The sequence below is a fragment of the Paramormyrops kingsleyae genome, chromosome 11 (genome assembly GCF_048594095.1).
Source record: "Paramormyrops kingsleyae isolate MSU_618 chromosome 11, PKINGS_0.4, whole genome shotgun sequence".
In the NCBI taxonomy this organism is placed as follows: domain Eukaryota; kingdom Metazoa; phylum Chordata; class Actinopteri; order Osteoglossiformes; family Mormyridae; genus Paramormyrops; species Paramormyrops kingsleyae.
The window spans coordinates 15,458,962-15,476,931 of record NC_132807.1 but is presented as its reverse complement, the minus strand read 5'-3'; the positions used below and the strand labels follow the sequence as shown (position 1 = coordinate 15,476,931).

The 17,970-nt window shown below is 38.6% G+C and overlaps 1 protein-coding gene across 1 annotated transcript in view; it reads left to right on the top strand.

The window, feature by feature from the left end:
- The window catches only part of prmt3 (protein arginine methyltransferase 3), a 70,714-nt gene that overhangs the window by 28,648 nt on the left and 24,096 nt on the right, over positions 1–17,970 (top strand). The gene's annotated exons all lie outside the window — the stretch shown is intronic.

Sequence of the window (17,970 nt, the reverse complement as noted above, 5' to 3'; positions counted from 1 at the left end):
CGATTAATTGCCATGCCTGGTGAACAAAACTATGAATCTGTGTTTATGGCTTTAAAGAATTTTAAGAAAAATGTCCTTCGACCCATGTGGCATTTTCTGTGGTCCTTCTCAATTATCACCACCATAAGCAAAAATTACAAATAGTGAAAATATACTGTAGTATCGGATCTCATTGTTTTATGTTGTGTGGTACATGCTTGGTTGGTGGACAGGCAGACAACATCAAGCTACTTGACTCTCACTAGTGGCCAGTGACATGAGCTGCTTTATGTTCCTATAGGAAATTGAAATTCCTTGGCTGACTATTTTCTGGAAAATGAAGGATGAGGAACATAATTCCTAATGACTTAAAGGCCATGACCATTAATAAATTTGAAATCCCTGTCATGTTTGATCTCCTGGCAGAAGTGTGATGTTTTCAGGGTGTCAGGGTTCAAGAGCACCATTCTGTACATGGAGATTTGGATTTTCCTTCCATCCATCCATTGTCTATATCAGCTTGTCCCATGCAGGGCTGCTGGTTCCGGAGCCTCTCCCGGAAGCTACTGGCACATGGCAGGGAATAACCTAGGATGGGGCACCAGGCCATCGCAGGGCACCTACTCACAAATGCAGCACTCACACTTACAAACAATTTGGCAACGCCAGCGTACTCTGATTTCCTCCCATATAAATTTCTGTGGCATCTTTTAGAGCAAGATACTCCCCTTCTTTTCACATCAGCATTCTCCATGCTGGGCTAAAATTAGTCACCCAAACATATTGAATATTAAACATTTTACTACTTGGTATTTGGATCCTCCTTTACCTTAAATTGATGTTTCATAAGACAAAGAGTGCTTTTCCACCGCATCAGGTTCTGTACTTTTGGTATGGTACTTTACGTACTTTCCCTTTTCCATTGACTTCAGGTCAGGTACTGTTACCAAAAGGTTTCAGTACCTAAAGTGCCAAACAAGCTGGGGTACTTTTTTGATACTTCGGTACTTTGGGGTGGAACATGAAATCTGACTTAAAACTTGTCTTTCCTTTAGCACTGGAAGTCAATGTCTCCAAGCAGCTTGAGCACTGTGGCTATGGTCTATAGCATTGGTTCTCAATTTAGGGGTAGTGGGAGGGCATGGCCCACTAGACGGCCTTAGCGAGGGTTGGCGGGGGGGGGACGCACAATTTATTGAAAAAGTGTAGAAAAACAATATGACATTGCTAAAGCTAGGGCTGGGCGATAACGTATTTTGAATTTTTATGATATATCGAAATTTCTTTAAAAAAATATAGGATGACACAATACAGTTTATTTCAAAATACTTTAACTGTGTGTTAAAATTAGGACTTTATCAAACCAATAGTATTCCTTTCTGGTTGTAAACAGCGTGAAACCTTTGGTCGTGACAATACACAGAATCCCAGCCTTTACGACTAAAATGTAACTTTTGTAGCCTTAAACCACAGATAATAATCTGTATACTTTTACATGGAAGTGACGTAAAGCTATGGAGACGGGCCTAGAGCCCTGTATTGACAGATGAGAGAGAGAGAGAATCTCCATTGTGTGTTTCTGCATTGTTGGCTTCTGTCTGTTGAATTATAAACTTTCTTTATAATTACTGAGCTACAGGAAAGATTGAGGAAAATATATAAATCATGATTTTGGTAACGATATACTTAATCTCTAGGTCTCTTTGTGGCTTTACTTTTCAAGCTTCATGGGAAAGTGAGTGAAATACGTCCACAGCAGTAAACTTAAGGAAATGTGTTTCGCTAATGTGAAACGAGTACTGAGCTGATGGAAAAGAGCAAAAAGGTCCCAATGGATCACAAGAGAATTGCCGTTTCTAAAGACAACCGTTTCCATTATAAAAGCTCATCAATTGTCATTGTTGGACTGTTGTGAAACTGGGCAGTGATAAATCAACAGGGCTAATCTTGCAGGGCCGAGATGCTGTCTTCCTAGCATTTTGAAGAAGGACTACCTCAACCTGCAATCTTGTCATTTCATTATTTAAAAAATTGATCCACATTTAACCTTAGAAGAAGATTGTTGTGATAGAACTTTTGACATAATTTCTTCCCTGGTTCACAAGAACAAAATATTTATAAGTAACAGAAGGCTGAAACACGTGTGCTTGTCGGGCAATCCATCACTATCTGTTAGTTTGTCTGCTTCTTGGGGTCGTGTGTGAGGCAGCGGTGCTCAGCTGAGGCACGTCGCTGACAACCTGCTGCTCCCTTTTTAGCACATGTCATGCTCTGCTAAACCTCGCCAAGATCAGTGCCCCTTAAAGTCCTGCCCACAAGATCCCTGCAGGTAGGCGGGGAGACAGACTGCAGACAGCTGACACAAGCTGGACCCAGATCAGGTGCCCACTAGACCGGAGAGCGGGTTTATTTATCACACTGATTGAGGAGGAGCCCAAGGTTGATGATGTCAGAACTAAGCCGTTAGTCCTGCAGGTGTAGCTACAACGGCCACGTCCTTGGCAGGGTTAATCATGATGGTGTCCAGCTTGCAGATTGTCCTCAGTGCTGCATGAGCGTTGCTTCTCCTGCACTTTCAGCAATATGTTTTGATTTGAAATAAACATTGTTTTTTTGGATGAGCTTGGATGACTTTTTGAAATAGTAAGTGTTCAGAACCAGGAATTTCCCAGGATGGGGTCTGGTCGCATGTTCTGCCATGTCCCCTCTGGTCACCGTGTGCGGTTCACAGACAAATAAATGATGCTCCCTCTTCAGTTTCATTATCTTCTGATAAGAGTCCTATCTACTCAGCAGGAGGACCACCATAATCAGTCATTCTGTCCATTTCTTCCTGCCATTGTGCCTACCATGCTCTCACCATGCCTACCTAGAGGGAGATGTATATTTTCTGTACCATAATGCTTGTTTTATATATTTTTTCCTTATTATTTCCGGACTTGCGATCATCTGCTTTTTGTTATATATATTTTAAAGTTTCAATAATGAATGAAAAATGCAATTAAAAGCTGCCTGTTTTGATTATGCAGAGAAGAGGATTTTCACAAGCAAGTCCTTCGCCTGATTTTGGTTGGCATACTTGGTTTTCTGTCATCATAACCATTTATCGCCCCTCGAATGTAGGAATATGGTTGTAAATATAAGATTTTGTCTGCAGTGACCTTCAGGTTTATTACTTTGTGTATCACGATTTTTAAAGTCATGTAGTATTGGAAGGAGCATGCCACACCCCTGCAGGGGGCGCTCTGGAAGCTGGGACAGGCTTCCTCCGTAGCCCCAATTTACAGCATGTAGCGGTGCAGAGAGGCCAAACTCCCTCCTTCAGGGTAGGCTCCCTGGGGCCAGCATGTGATGGACGGCAGTAAGTAGAAGGTGTGCAGCAGGGGCACATGATGGCAATATGCCTGGGAGCCAGCACAAGCATATGGCTGGCAGCCCCAGCACCCTCTGTGCATTTGTCCAAACATATGTTCGAATGTAGGGAGGGGATTTCCGTATTCAGTGAACGAGAAAGGACCAAACATTGTAGCTTACAAACAGGGGTAATTGTATTCCCCAGATGGGGAATACATATGGTTTTGAGGCCAGTCTGCTGCAGATACTCTTATGTTATGCTGTAGAATACACTTGATCTTGTGAACACAGTAACTCTAAAAGTATTTGATGGATCTTTTTCAAACTTTGGAGGCATATTAAATGGGTGACAAATAGAGCTTCCACCATCGACTATTTTTATTTAGATTAATCTATCCACTAATATATCGATTAATCGATTAGTCTAAACGATTGTTTTTTTTCTCCAAAAATAAAAAACATCAACAATTTTATTGAAATTTTCTTTATTTTAACAAAACGGACAACTCCAGCAAGAAATACAAACAACAAATAAGAGCACTTATTTTAATAGCAGCAGCGCAACTCCAACTAACATCCAAAATTCCACAAAACTCTTTTTCAAAGTGCAACACTTACAGTGCAAGAGACAACCGTATCCATCTGATGGTCAAACTTCTGTGTTATAGTGTAAGAATGTCAACATGTCCACGTGTTCTGGACTTAGGCTGGCTCTTTTCTTAGCGACTATGTTTCCCGGTAAGCGAGTGTCTGCCTCGGTCCGCTCAACGCCACAGTGTTAAACTGTTGTGGCTACTTACTGTAGCATACGTAAATGAGAAATAGCTTCATAGATAAATATTATCCACGGGTACTCACACTCCGTAATTATAAAATTTAAAACCGCAATATCTGGCAACACTCAAGTTGGACGGAGCCGGAAAACGGTTGGCGCGTTTTGAGAAATTAGAACTTAATTTTAAAAAATAAGCGACGCGTCAATTAAAGATATCGATGTCAGCATTTTTTTTGCGTCGACGTCATCGACCATGTCGACTAATCACGGCAGCTCTGGTGACAAACTGAAAGTGGTCAAATATTGTTACAAATTACCCCAATATTGAAGCAGAGTGACAGCAAAAAGTATTTAACAGATGTTTTTCAGCCTTTGCAGACATGTTATAAGACATGTTTGACCTGGTCAAATTTCAAATGAGAAATGACAGAATAGAAGCAGAAGAATAGCAAAGCAAAGGCCAGCTCAGACACTTGTTTTTGTTTGCATGATTACTCAAATTATTATTAGTCCAATCTTTTTTAAACTTTCCAGGTATGTTGCATGGGAGAAGATCTGGACTTCTTCATATTTTGAGAAAAATTGCACCAAAATCGAAGCAACAGAGCTTAATGACAGCAAAGAGAAGGATGTGATGGTTAGAGGCTTATTATTGTGAACAGGATCAGTCTATTTGTTATTATTTTCCATGTATGATTTTTTAATTTAAATAAGAATGTTTACTTTTGTTCAGTTTTTTATTGTTCGAAAGGTCAGTGTAGTCGTGCAGTTTTGTCTTTGTAAACATGAGGATTAGAGTCTGTACCCATCCCATGTTTTACGTGATTACCCCATTGACAATTACCTGGTGCCCTGCCCCCAAATCTGTCTCAAGCACAGCGCCACAGAATTGCATGTTTCCTTTATGGGGACACTCAATTGAAAATTGGTGCTTGCTCTCTGAAGTATATGTTCGAGACGGTGACATGTGTAGCCAGTAGGGCTGCATGCCTTAATCCATTGCATTTGTAAGTATGGTTTTGTGACTGTTGACACAACTCTGAGCAACACCACTAACTCTTTTCATAAGTTCTATTTGACTTAACAGTAGTCTCTCCCTATCCACGGGTGATATTTTCCAAGACCTACTGTGGATAGCCAAAACAGAGGATAATAGCAAACCATCTGTGGACCCCACATATAACGTCATTTTTGTGTACTTCCACATGTTAATCGATAAATTACACATCAGTTAGACATCCCCAACATTAAATGCAGTACTAATAAAGTACTTTTTTACCTTTATTATTATTTTTACACATTTCACTTTTTTTCCAAACTACAGTAAATCAAGGAGATCAGAAGCTAGTATTAATTAATCCACAGATATGGGGGTAATTTAATCTTTTTTTTATATATATATAAATATGATATATTTACTTGCAGAAATTTCACATTTCACAATGTGATATTGTGCAGCCCAATTAGTCAAACAACTCTGACACTGAAGTTTTCAATGAACTGCGTCTGATTAATCCAGGAACTATTGTGTATGATTAATTGCTTGTTCGTGGATATGACCAAACAACTGGTGACACCCATCTGTACAACTGCAACATATGCACAGCAAACAAAACAGGAAATAATTAGCTATTAATATTAGTCATTTTTTAAATGTAGGTAGTTAATGTTTCATGAAAAATAATGTTTCAACAGTGTTTCAACTCTCAAGAATCAGCTCTATTCACCTAAACATTCCTTGTCAAAAAACATTATTTAATGGACTAAAAAAGGTTACATGCCCATTGTCATGGGCATACCTGCCATCTGTTATACATGTTTTTAATCAGTGGAAATATGGGCCGCTTCTCAGGTCATGCCATTTCTGCACCACCTTTTCAGTTTTCACCCTCATCGTGTCTCCAAAGTTTTTGCTCATTAAAAGTCAGGAGAATAAATTTGGAGTGGGAGGCATAATACATTATTATTATTGATGCACTGATAAGGACATTTCTGGCCCATACTGGCAGCCATTTATTTGAAAATCTGATACCAATTGTTTGGAAGGTTCTGCTTAAGTAAGTTTGAAGGGACAATTCACACTAATAAATTTAAAAATGATTTTCATTACAAAAATATGAAAAAGTATTTGTTTATTTTTTATAACAAAACACCAACTCTGGCATACAACAGTCCCAGAGCACTAGTGATGGACAAAAATGATGCTTCGTGAACCATTTGCTGTATTTTTTGGCACCACTAAGTGGTGCTTTCGGTTTGCTTTTGGGCATGTTTTGTTTTGTACCCTTTTTTTCTACAGTGTTAATTTTAGTGCAGGGGTGGGGAACCTGTTCCATGGAGGGCCGGTGTGGGTGTGAGATTTTTGGATGACCTCTAAATATATCAATTATAAAGCAGTGCTTCTCAGTTCCAGTCCTGGGGCCCTCTGTTATTGGCTGATTGAGAGGTCATCCCAGAAACCTGCACCCACACTGGCCCTCCATGAAGGCTCCCCACCCCTGTTCTAGTGGGGTCAAAAAATACAGCAAATGTTCACAAAGAGTCATTTTTTCCATCACTACAGAGCACTATATTTAATTACAAAATGCATTACATATTATATATTTATACATTAAACATTTATAATGGAGAAAGTGTGATCATCAAGTGTGATAAACTCCACAATTTTCCGAGTAATATCTTTTGATTCCACTCTCTCTGCACTGAATTTTCTTTTGCTATCAAACGCTTGCAGTACTGCAGGCTTTCTTATTGTAACGGATTTCTTTTTCAGAATCTCTTCATAGTCTCACCTTAAGATGATCAGTCAAATTTGTGGTGTTGAAATGTTTATTGGTGGATGCCCCTCTTGAAATTTCAACAGAGCAAGGTTTGCAAAACACATTTCTATTGATGTTAAAATAATTTCACGCAGTAGACATTTTTTTTTAACTGTTTAGTTCATGGGTTTGCAAACAAATATGGGTCACAATTTTAAAGGGAATTATTGGTAGTAAATATCGGCTCACAAGACCTAAATATCACAAGAAGGACTCAGAGCTTTCAGGTAAAAACACATTTATTAACTTTCACCTTTACAGGTATTCCATCCAGTACTTCTAGAAATTGTACAGGGTGGTGAGTTTTTGACGATTAGGGATTAGGCAGACAGGGTTGTTTGGGGAATACATTGCAGTTACAGCAGCCCTCTTTCGAGATTATACTTCTCCTTGATTAATCTCTCTGCATTTTGTCCCTCCACAAGTCGTGTAAGGAAACAATGCATTTGATTGGCCTATAGTGCATGATGGACAGGCTGAAATGAAAAAATCAGAAATAATGTGCCTTAAATTGAACAGCTTTAAAATGCCATTATCAGCCCAGAAGACATCTGTATAATGGTAAATTCAATCAGAGAGTGGGCCCCAGAGAAGCTTTATGTGTTCATTAATGTGCAATGCCTAAGATGAATACCCAGTGCCTTGGGTTCTTGCCATTTGTTCTCATTTGTCTCTTCTTTGCTTCTCAGTATGTTTTTTGAGCAGACAATTTGAATTTTTGTTTCCAAGTCTAATAATGTGGATGTTTTTTCCTCACCTTTGAGTGTAACAAGAAAAAAGATTATTGTATTCCCTGGACTTCAGACTCCTGGTAAAGAATAATTAATAAATTACGCGCATTTAAGCATTACCAACATCATATGCAGTAATATTAAAGTACATTGTAGATTATTATACAGTACTAATGTACTGTACTGTACTCCGTTGAATGAAAGGGATTCTGATGTTTTAGCCTAATTCTCAAGAGACGATAAAATGGAAAAATATCATGCATCCAGGGAAGATGGAGCAATGAAAATCATGTTTTTATACACCTTAAAGGATGAAGGAACAATGAAAAAACTTAGGTCAGGGGTGGCCAATCTTATCCGCAAAGGGCCGGTGTGTATGCAGGTTTTTGGGATAACCTGTAGGTCTGCTCTTCAAACCCAGGTATGAGGACTCTTCAGTCAATCAGTCCTCTAATTAGTATTTTAATTAGGGCTTTGCAGCAAAATCCCGCATACACACCGGCCCTTTGCGGATAAGATTGGCCACCCCTGATTTAGGCAGCTGTTGCACATTTCATAATGAAAAATATTATATCATGAACTTGTACATAACCTGTAATGAGAAAAAAGCCAACTGTGGGTACTCAGGCTTACAGCCCGTACTTGTTTGGCACATGGTTCGAAACTTCTGAAATGTTTCTGGACTTTTGAAACTTCTTCTGTTGCACCATCGTAAACCGCCGATGACTGAAACCATGGATTCAGGGGTCCCACTGTAAAAATTAGCCAATTTCATTCATGATTACTGCAATTACCTAATTTTGATAATTAGTATAACTAACCATTATGATACACAATTCTTAAAAATATGTGTAATGTATACTCATTATATGTACACAGTAATGACCTTTCACATTGTAATTTTTAACCTTTTGCATGTCTGTGCTACACGTTTATCAAAGCAAAAAATGTTTAGAAGTACATTTTCTAATGATTTATCACACATGCATATATTGCACAGCTATTTCTAGCACATTTGCACTAATTTACACTTGCGGATTACATGCCAGACTGCTTTTCTTTGTCAGATTACTTATACTTTGTGTAATGGCAATAAAGTTGAATCTTAAAAGGTGGATTTACTGCACTGCAGTAAATTCTATCACCCTTACAAAACGCCACAAAAAAAAAAAAAAAAACGTGGTCGGATCTGAAGATAGAGAGAAAGAAATGACATTGCTGAATAGTGCAGTCACTTGCCATGATTACATTTGGAAAACTGGACATAACTGCAAATGCATTTTTTGCATTTGCTTGTTCACTTACAGCGTAGGGAAACATACATTTAATGCAAAACAAACAAAGACATTAGACATAGTGTAAACAGTAAACAAATAAGTACAAATAATCTTGATGGTCCGTGAAAACTTGCTTCCATCTAATCCTTTTCGTTTTTGTTACTGAAGTGGATTTATGCATATGAATGTGACACCTAATTCACATTTTGTACAACCCATGACAATTAGTTTAATTCATGGAAAGAGGTGACAAGACATAGTATTTGAAATAACAAATTAAATTATCAAAGGCAACTGCATAGTCTTTGGCTCATATAAATAAATGGAATTAATAAAAATATTCATTAAAATACTCCCCAGTTTACATTTTTAGATTTGTATTTTTTTTTTTACGTGGAGACACAGGTTGAGAGTATGACTTGCTGGCTGGCATGCGGTCATTTTGCTGGTTTACCTACAGCTCCTTTTTAAAATGGGTATCACCAAATTGTCCAAAATGTTGTGTATGCCACAGTTTTCATAAATATGTGCATTTTTCATATGAAGTTTTGTTTGATAAATACAGGATTTTGCATGAAAAGTTGGGTACATGCATTTCGGGCGTCTTGTACATAAACATCTTTGATTAATAAGGCCCCAGGTTTTTTTGGTCAATCACACAATTGCTTTTCGCTGCCTTAAGATCACAGTCTGCCAACTGTGTGCCTGACTTCATCTAATTTTAAGACCAACACACCCATGGATGCTCAAATGGGTGCAGGTATATTTGCTATTTAAGTGACGTGGGCGCTGGACGAGAAAATCACAACTGTGTCAGGCTCCTTCTAGCAAAGACACCTGTGTAATGCCTGGTGCTGCTTCATGGTGGGTGTATGAAAGGGCCTTATATGGATGAATAGCTACACCTGAAAATGTACAATTCATAATAGCCTCAAAATTGGAAAATAGGAACTGCAAGACAGAGGGCGACCAAGAGCAGAAAATGGAGCTTGCAGCCAACATCTGGTGAATACAGCCATCTGTCATTTAAACTTATTCCGTGGGAATACAATAAATATATTTTATTATTATTTATTATATATGTTACCCCATTTTCTGAATATTCCGTATTACACTTTCTATTTATTTTTTCACCACTAGCCTCTCTGTTTCGCTAATTTTATCTGTAGTGCTCTGGTAGCAGGAATTCGCTTTGGATGAAGGGAAGACTGGTATTGGAAGGGGGAATTTACTTTGTTGGAATACCTCTTCAGTTCCCCATGGACAAAATGAGGATGCTTTTCCACTGCACCAGGTAGCAAACATTTGCTACTAAAAAGTTGGTCCTTTCCCTTTTTCACTGATTTCCAGTCAGGTACTAGTAACAAGTATTAAACCAGCTGGGGTATTTTTTTGGTACTTTGATGTGGTAATTGGCAAACGTGTTTATTGTTGATATTGTTGATTGGCTTGCAAATACAAAATATATCTGCCATCCTGAAAAAATGTACTTATGATAAGAAATGAAGTAAAAAAATATATATATATACAAGAGCTGCACAAAATTGGAAATTTTTCAAATATTGCAATGTTGTTCTACTGCAGAAATTATTGGAATATTTATAAAGCAAAAAAAGAGTTCAAAATAAATACATTTCTCACACACCCATCTAGGAATGGTTTAAATGGCAAGGATTAAAATGATTATGATTGCCTCAGAGAATTCCGTCCTACAAACATCGTAGATTATACTTCCTGAGCATTTATGCGATATTTTAATGGCATGTTGCATCTTTTTACCCTAAAATTTCCCCCTTTTTCTGAGGCAGTACTAGATATTTGAATGGTAGAAAGGCTTAACTGTGAGGGTAACGACATTGTCTTACATGCCGTCCCAGTCAGTTGCTCTGTCAGGCATCCTCAGTGAGGTTCAGTCTCCCGTTGTAGGGTTTTTACTCCTGCTGCATCTTGCCACGTCACCCTGACATCTGCTCTGCCTTCCATTCATGGATTTCCTGCCTCGTGTAATTATTGTCCCCGTGTCTTTTTGCACATTGACCTCATTAACCTTAAATCAATGGGCCTCCACAGTGCAAAGGCGAGAACAGCGTCTGGTGAGTGTCAGACTCTTTGTCACTGAAGAGAAACGACTTTCTTTGTATTTCTCCATGCTCAGTAACACATTACAGTGCTGCAGCACTTCATATATACAAGATCATTTAAAATACCTGATCACTGGATTTTATATACCTTGGATCTTACCTTGATATCATCGTGACAGCCGTGCACAGCAGGAGCATAGCAAGACGAGGTTCACGGCTTTCCTGCATGTCGTCACGGCGAGGAGGGAAGTATTACATTTTTGAATTTATATTTCTCTTGTGTCGCCTCTTTACAGATACAGAGAACAGTATGTTAGTTCTATACAAGCACAGAGGGTGTGTTCAGCAAGGCAGCTCATGGTAACTCCACCATGTTGTGGAGCCCCAGAATTGATATTCCACCCACGTGTCTGTGTAGCATGTACCGGCTTTTTCCGGTAATTAATTGTGAAGGCGTTAATGCAGGAAAGTGCACATGCACTTGCAGCGGTGCAGAGGGTGGGGCTGTGGCAGGGAATCATGGGAGACCATGTCAGGTATATTTCTCTGTCCAGATGGCTCCCCTACAGGTGAGGCAGCAGCCTGTGAAATTACATTCTAAATTACACTGCAGATGAGTGCCGTACTTTTGCTGCTCCGCCGGCCGTCCATTCCTCTCACGTTGGCTGTAAATGGCCCGGCGCTGGACCAAGGACAGAGCGCTGCTATCTCACACAGGAATGCTGCCATTGGCTGGAAGTAGGAAAGGGGAGGAGGCAGCACGGGTAATATGGTTCAGGTAGAGGACAGTGGTTGTTAAAAAGTTAAATTGAGTTGAATTGCTTTCCGGTGCTTTTTATTTTACTGTATATCAGCATGCAGGCTTGTTTGTCCTGAATTGTCTAGAGACTGGTCACACTGAGGCAGTGGATTTATCATAACTGGAAAGTAGCAAAATACCCAGTCCCCCCCCCCCATAATGGTTAGCACTGTTTCCCCTACAGGCCGAGCCTCTCACCGCCTCTTATCTGGAGCATAATCATGTAGCATGGTCATCATCATAAAGCCGACTTGCATAACACTATTTGGTCTACAGACCCATTGCCAGTAAGACCAGGTCAAACGGGATGTTTGAGAGCGTTGGACATCGACAAGGTTGGCATGTTTGTCCATTGTGCTGAGATGCTTTTCTTAAGTGCTCATTTGTTGTGATGGATGTAATTTTGCTACCATAATGGTTTTGTAAATTGCTCAGAAGAACATTGTCGGTGAAATGAAAGAGTGAATGTGAGCTAAGGTGGGAAGCATTCCTGTGGTTACTGAAATGATGAGCTTTTATGTAGTTGTTTGTGTTTGTGTGTGTGTGTGTGTGTGTGTGTGTGCATGTGTTTGTGTGTGTATAAAGTACAGGCTGTTTATGAGTTGAAGTTTACTGTGTGCTGCTGAGCATGTGAGGACCAATAGAAAAGTGTATACAAGTCAGCAATTTGGGTGGTTCACAGACGTGTTAAATGATGTAGACAAAAACTCAATTTTTAGTAATAATGAAATAATACTCTGGGTAATATGGTGTCTACTCAAGCAGAAAACTGGGTCAAGCAGAGGTCGTGTCAAGCAGAGGGGATTCTGGGTAGCAGGTGGGAAGAGAGGGGAAAACCTTGGAAACCTTGCTAGTGAGACCATGTAAGGGAGCCTGTTTTGGTGGGGGGTTGAGTCAATTCCACAGTTCATAAACATTTACTGCTGTCATTTCAATGAATACTTCATAACTCAGCCTGAGATCGTCATGTGATATTTCTTCTTTTTTTTTTTTTTGAAAGGATGTGTTTTCACTAAACAATTATATTATTGGATTAAATTAGAAAGGATGCTGTCGGAACAACAGCAATTTATTCGCTGGATAGCCGTGTCACCCTCTACAATTTCTAGAATCACTGGATGAACCAACTGGAAATGTGAAAGCCAATAAATGTGCTTTTTATCTAAATTCCCCTAGTCATGATACATAACTCTGAAACTACAGCTCTTTCTATATTGCACAATTTCCCACAAAGCCAGACAATGAAGTGAAGTGCGTGAATACTATGGGTTTTATGGTAGTATATGTTTCTTGCTCAGCTCTTTATAATGATGCAAAATTGTACAGATTGTACAGCCCCTACCTTTAAAAAATTCTTATATTAGCAAATATCTTTATTAAATTGTGCAGACAGAAAATACGAGACAAGTTTTATCCCATTTGGTTTTTCAGTATGAGGTGAACACATATTAGATGGGACGGGTAATGCTTCTAATCTTCACATTTCTCAGAAGGCGTATTGTCATGACTGCACTAACATGTTCCTCTTGCACAATAAAAAGAATGAACAAACGAATGAACAGTCTTAGGTATAGAATATAGAATTGTTTCAAATTTTATGGCACTTCTTGTCAGATATTGTGTCTGTTTTTGTTATAAAAAAAACATAAAAAAGATCCCTCTTGTTTTCCGTGTTCCTTTTCCCTTATTCCCCGCTTGTCTCGTCTTCCACTCTCCCTTTCCCTTCCCTTTCTGGCGATCCCCAACCCTAGACTGGGGATCGTAACAGGTCATTCCATATCAAATCATCAAGAGGGTCTCAGTTTCTCTGAAAATATGTACACATGCTCCTATATCAAACATATGGAGAAATTCCAAATATTAGGTCCTTATCTCCAGTAGTTTTGAAACTACAGCCCTTTGAAATTGTAAATAATTTAGTGCACTTTGCAGACTCAGCATTTCCATCCAACTTCCAACATTCATAGCTCCTTTGATATACCATGTACAGCTTTGAAACTTTGTGACTAGGGATAACTTTGTCAAATTCAACAATGTAATTAGATCTGTGTGGCAATTTTGAAACTGCGAACCATGGTTTCACCATGTAATATTGGTTTTTTGGTTGCATTTGTGCAGCAACATTAGCATGACAGCTCATTCTTTAAAACAATCATAGCTCCAAAAGGAAGCTCAGGCAACAACACCAGGTTTTTGTCAGACCACATGGTATAAGAATACATGGTAAAAATATGAAAATGATGGTAAACTGCCCAAATGCTCGAATGAGGACATGAAATTAGGCAAGTCTCAAAATTGAACACATTATTCTGACACTCCTATAACAGAAATACATATGGTTATTGCATACACCTAGCGTAATATGTCAGAAATGTCAGGAAAATACTCTGAGTGTTTTATCTGACATACTGTTTCAGTAAATAGTTATCAAAGGGGGCATCATTTTTGACCATTTTCATGACCTGCTTTTTGAATCTGCAAAGTTAGCCCTAGTCACAAAGTTTCAAAGCAGTAAGTGCCATATCAAAAGAGCTATGAATGCTGGAAGCTGGACTGAAACCATGAGTTGACAAAATGCATAAATTAATTAAAATTTTCAAAAGGTTGTACTCAAAGCTATTAGAGATACAGCCCTGATAGTTGGAATTTCTCCATAAGCTTGGTATAGGAGTACCTGTGAATGCATTTTTTAAAGGAATCTGAGAGGGTGACCTTGGAATTTTTTCTCAAACTAGGTTATTTGATATCAGATGACTCTATAGTGTAACATTGGCCTGATGGAGTTGGAGACATTATGTCTTTTTGCTGAGATACAGACTTGGTGGTATGTACATGTAAGTGTTATTACAGTGCATAGTTTTGAATGGCCATAACCTTGGATGAAACCTTGTGTGTCTACTTGTCAGATATAAAAGAAATTTCTCAAGTTGAACTGGTTACATATGATTTATTACAAAGACTTGAGCAAATTAATTTTATTATTGCAAAACCTATAGTATTAACAGACTTGTGCAGGTGGCTTGAAAGAGAGATCTGTGGGTCTGATTTAATAATGAATAATAAACATTTCATAGGCTGGCAGTTTTAGACCTTTTCATCAGCTGTGAATGATCCAGTGAAAACCCTCCTCCCCCACTATAGAAAATGGCTGATCATTCAATGGAATCATTTCCATTATTTCAGTAGTAGCTCTAGTGCTTCTAACTTTGGATACTGATAGTTTTAATAGGGGGGCAGCAATTTCGGTATGTTAACCAAAAGGCTGTATCGTGCATCTTTACACATTGTTTGTTCCATCAATAAATAATGAAAAATAATAGTAATAATAAACGAAGAAATAAACTGCTCAAGAATAGTGAGAGAAGATCTTATTTTTATCCATGTAATGTTTTTGTGAAGTGATAATAAGATCCACCAAGATCAAATGAAATAAATATAGTTAGAATAACAAATAGTTTTCCTGTTCACAAGGTTAAGCACCATCTAAAGTAGCTGCAGAGGAAAGCAGAATGTTATATGACGATATCAGGATCATGAGCAATAAAAATGATGTGGTGGTTATGGGTGATTCTAATTTACCTGGGATATAGTGGGACACAGTCTCTGGCTCTTCTGTAAATGAACTTGAGATGGTGGAATTAGTACAGCATTGTTTTTTTTGTTTGTTTTTTTTTTTATCTGTTTAATACCCCTACCAGGGGAGATGCCCTTGATCTTGTTTTATCTAAGAACCAGGATAGGATTGGAAAATTAGAGGTTTTAGAACCACTGGACAGTAGTGATCACAACATGATTTAATTTGAGGTTAATTTTAGTGTCCGAAGAGCAAAGTCCAAAACAAAAATATACAATGTGAGGAAGGCTGACTTTAATGCTATTAGACTGAAACTGTAAACTGGATGGAGTTAAATAGCAAAACTAGGGAAGATTAATGTAAGGTAATCCATGCATGGAGCAGAAATATAAAGTACAGATATTTTATGGGTTCCACTGAAATAAAGGAAGCTGATTATGAGAAGGACCTTGGTGTGTATGTTGATGCTTCCATGTCCCACTCTCACCAGTGTGGGGAAGCAATAAAAAACGCCAATAGGTTGTTGGGTTACATCTCTAGGTGTATGGAGTTTAAGTGGAGGGAAGTGATGCTACGATTTTACAATTCTTTGGTAAGACCCCACCATACCTTAAAAAGGACATTGTTGCCTTGGAAAAGGTTCAATGTAGGGCTACAAGAATGATTCCTGGTCTTAGAGGAATGTCTTATGATGAGAGGTTAGCTGAACTGAATCTGTTCAGCCTTGTGCAAAGGAGACTAAGGGGGGACATGATCCAGGTATATAACATTCTAACAGGCCTTGATGCTGTTCAGCCAAATGGCCACTTTAATATTAGTTTAATTACTTGAACTCGTGGCCATAGGTGGAAATTAGTGGGAGAACATTTTAAACTGAATTTGAGAAAACACTTCTTTATGCAGCATGTAATTAGAGTTTGGAATAGTCTTCCTGCTCACGTAGTGCAAGCTAAAACCCTGGGTTCCTTTAAATCAGAGCTAGATAAGATTTTAACAACTCTGAGCTATTAGTTAAGTTCTCCCCAAACGAGCTTGATGGACCGAATGGCCTCCTCTCGTTTGTAAATTTCATATGTTCTTGTCTTTGCTGTCACTAAGTGCCATTGCTTCGGTTTTTGTATGATTTGTCTCAATTTGAAGAGGTCTAGAGCAGTGGTTTTCAACCTGTGGGCCGCGGCCCCCTAGTGGGCCGCGACGGTATTGCAGGGGGGCCGCCAATTATTATTAATAGAAATTGTAATATTGTTAATATAATAAAAAATGTCTAGTCAAAATCAAATAAATCATAATTTGATATATAATGAAATAAATTACCAGTTTATTCAATAAAGACAATTAACAGCCTTGCTTCCGAGTACTTATTTAACCCGACACAAAAAGCGGGATCGTTTAAATTCTTTCGCAGTGGGCCGCGGAAACATATGTGTTTGGCTGTGTGGGCCGTGAGTTAAAAAAGGTTGGGAACCACTGGTCTAGAGCATCACCCATACAATTTGCCAGGAAAGCTCAGAAAAGATCGAACAAAGTATTTTTCAGTTATCATGCTGATGAGATCAAGGCTCTGAGCTGGCTTTCACTTTTCTTTTAATTGTTCTTCAATTTTGGTGCAATTCTCAAATTCTGATCAGGTCCAGATCCTTACCTGTACAAAATGTATGAAAAGGTTGAAAAAGATATATCAATTACTTATTACATATTTCAGTTATTGCACTGAGTTTCAAGCGTCTGAAACTGCTATCACTATGCAGCACTGCTTCAATTTTCTGGTGATCAGTCTCACAATTTGATCACTTCCAGTTTGTCATCCATACAATGTGTGTGCAAAGTTTGAAAAATATTTATAAAATTCTTTTCCAGCTATCTCTATTAAAGTTGTTTCTCGTTCTCATTAACGAGAAAGTGTCTGCGGCGTAGACAGACCGGTTCCAAAACCATATATGTTCACCAGGGGGTGTTTCTAGCTTTTGAAAAGATCAGGTGCTAAGTCAAGTTTACCTGGGGCCTGACTTTTTTTTTTTTTTTTTTTGAAGGTAGATTAGCATCGGGACTAAAATACTCGGGGCTCGGCTTAAAATACTCACGGCTATATCCCCGAGTGATCTCACCTAACCACGCCCATGATATTCACCATCTGAGGAATACGAATATTCCTGCCTTGTTCACCCATTCCAAGTCACACACTGTATGATTTGTTTCCAATTACGTTACCATGGAGTTGCGCTGTGTTGCATTGCATTGCATTGAGTATAGCGCAGAGGCAGCCCCCCTGACTAGCAGCGTTTTGTTGTCTGGTGTGAGGCAGAGCCCATCTGTGAAGCTCTTGTGCATAAGCAGCCTATGCGGTATTTCACTGGTCAAGCTGAGTGTGTCGCCGCACTCACTCAGCTAGCTACTGCTACCTCTGGGGTTTTTCTTCTCTGTTTAAACTACCCTGTTTGTTTGTTTGTTTGTTTTTGTTAACCTTTGTTTTAATTACCACTGCAACTTAATGATAAGTTCATATTTGAAATCATGCTGTGATAAAATTAGGCTAATATTGTTTAACCTTGATGTACCACAGTAATCTAATTTTTTTTGCAGA